At 47.3% G+C, this 2,646-nt stretch overlaps 2 non-coding genes across 2 annotated transcripts; both read right to left on the bottom strand.

Annotated features, from left to right (window-relative positions):
* Nucleotides 1-280: 280 nt before the first annotated feature.
* On the bottom strand, nucleotides 281-402 carry LOC118636815. Its single transcript, XR_004960790.1, has one exon. It is a non-coding gene; the product is annotated as a small nucleolar RNA SNORA72 (small nucleolar RNA).
* Nucleotides 403-612: 210 nt separating this feature from the next.
* On the bottom strand, nucleotides 613-707 carry LOC118636817. Its single transcript, XR_004960791.1, has one exon. It is a non-coding gene; the product is annotated as a small nucleolar RNA SNORA72 (small nucleolar RNA).
* Nucleotides 708-2,646: the final 1,939 nt, after the last annotated feature.

The following is a 2,646-nucleotide window of genomic DNA, read 5'->3' as shown; positions in this document are numbered from 1 at the left end:
TGTAAATAAAAGTGAGGGGCAGAAAAGTATATATAGTATATTACCCTTTGTATATGAAAGTAGGGAATAGAAAAAAATATTCATATTTGCTCATATTAGCATAAAGAGACATTGGATGAACTAGAAATCCAAGATGGTGGCAGAGTAGGTGAAAGGTACATTCACTTCCTTCCAGAACCAAGTCTGAATTACAATTAAATTATAGAATAATCAATCTGAATAACCAACTGAAGGCTAGCTGAACAGAAGTATTTAAAATAAAAAAATAAAAAAAAACTTGGTTCATCTCCAGCATTTATAAATCCAGACCTAGACAAAAAACTAGGACTGGGGACACAAGTATGGTCTTAATACAGCGTGTGTGTGTGTGTGTGTGTGTGTGTGTGTGTGTATTATCCTCACCTCCTGAGGACATTTTTCCATTTTTTGTTCAGATAGCGTGAGGGAGAGAGGGAGAGGGAGAGGGAGAGAGAGAGAAACATCGACATGAAAGGGACACACGTCAAGTGGTTGCCACCTGCACGACCCAACCAGGGCCGGGGACAAACTGCAACCGAGGTATGCACCCTTAGTGGGAACCGAACCTGGGTCTCTCCAGACCGCAGGCCGACACTCTAACCGCTGAGCCAAACAGGCCAGGGCTTAATATAGCATATATTTAGCCTGCCTTGATTATTACAAAATCAGAACAGTGAAAATATGCACAGTGAACAGAAGTCTTAAAACAAAAGGTTTACTCATTTCTATCTGGTGTCCTCAAGACTGGTAGGGAGGTCAGAGACTTGAAAAGGGCTCCTCTGTATCCATGTGTAGTGGTTCAAAATCCAGAGTGATATCTCATCTGTACCGGTCCCCCCTGAGGAGCAAGGGGTCTTGGCCCCATGCTGGACAACCCAACCTGAAGCACCAGAGCCAGGAAGAAGACACCACGTAACATCTGGTTGTGAAAAATACACTATGGTGAGATAGGAGATGGCTAGAAAACCAGGTGCCTTCTTAAAGGGCCAACTCACAAATTCTTATTTGGGGAAACTCACCCTGGGCTCCAGCAGAGGAATGGTGACTCAGACTGTACTAGAGTCGTACAGGAAGAGACGGAGTTGTGTGGATTTAGGGAGAGGGCTGGAGGGACAGCCACAGATGTCCCTGTGCTGTCTTTCTCCCAAATCACCCATAGATGTCATCTTTTAGAGGTTGAGCACTCCCCTCCATATTGCATCATCCTGGAGAGATACACTGGCCCAACTCTCCTGACTCCCTGTGGTCCCACCCTGCCAAGCTTGTGCCCTGCAGAGGAATCAGCTAGCTGCAGCCAGGGTGGGAGCACTGTAGAGTCTTTCTTGTAAGACTCTTTAGGTATGGGTGGACTCATGGAGTGTTAGAGATATACAGGGAGAGACTGAGTGGTGTGCCTCTGAGGCAAGAGATATTTTCTCCCTGAGCTCCTGAACAGTGCCATCGCCCCACATTGTCAGCCTGGTGACATACACATGGGCCCGTCCTCTTGACTACAAATGGCCCCACACTACTAATCTCAAACCATAGAGAAAAAAACAGCTAGCTGTAGCTAGTAAGGGTGCATGGTGCAGTCTTTTCTGGGAGACTCTTGTAGAGATCTGGGCAGACTCAAGGGGTGTCAGAAACACACATGGAGAGATTGAGTTGTGTGGTTCTAGGGCAAGGGGTATTTTCCTCCTGCACCCCAATGGCACCACAGTTCCTGTGTAGAGCCATCCATCCAAAAGGCCAAATCTTAATCTGTTTTAGCCTAATAAATTCTACCTGGGGACTGGATGACTCCTTGGGCACCACCCTACTGCAAAGGTCCACAGGCCTCAGGCAAGTGGCATCAGGACTCGGTGTAGCTTTGTGGCCTCAGACCCAGGATTGGCACCAAGTTTGAATTTGTATCAACCTGATGAACACCCTCACTCCTGTCTGGTGACTGACTGAGAATTTACCTAATGCAACTCACACACCACCAGAGACTCTTTCAGTGACTGAACCTAACAGACAGCTGGAAAGCAGAGGCAGATCTTGGGGTGCCTTGGGCCTTTTGCTTAGCTGTGCCAGGCTCAGTTCTAGTGGAAGCTGGCCTCAGTACATAGCTTGGCTCTCCCATAGGCACCAACTGTGAATTGCTTTGTAGCTCCTAAGAGGTGGCTGAGAGCCAATCACAGGCAGTGTATGATATTGACCTGTACTGGAGGCTATTGTAAGAGCCCCCAGAAGCAACACATCCAGTGGCGGGCTTCAGACCACAATAGAACACATTCCAAAGAACTCCACAGAAGCATGCCCAAAGGGAGATCTTAAAAAGCACCAGACACTGCTGTGATGAGTTCCACTTTGTGGGGCAAGCCCCTGCACAGCAGCTAGTGCACTGTAGTCAGGCAGCCATCCTGAAGGTCAACCCCACCCCAAAACAGGCCAACAGCAATCAAGACTCAACTACAACATGAGGGCTGACATAACCCACACAGGGACATTCATGGAACACCAGTCAAGGAAACTGTGCCACTGAGCCCTATTGGACACCTATTACATAAGGCAACCATACCAAGACTGGGAAACATAGCAGATCTACCTAATACACAGAAACAAATATAGAGAGGCATCCAAAATGGGGAGAAAAAGAAACATGCC

Source organism: Molossus molossus, unplaced genomic scaffold, assembly GCF_014108415.1.
Source record: "Molossus molossus isolate mMolMol1 unplaced genomic scaffold, mMolMol1.p scaffold_m16_p_2, whole genome shotgun sequence".
Lineage (NCBI taxonomy): Eukaryota > Metazoa > Chordata > Mammalia > Chiroptera > Molossidae > Molossus > Molossus molossus.
Note: the sequence above shows the minus strand (reverse complement) of the source record. Positions and strands in the feature narration are given on the sequence as shown.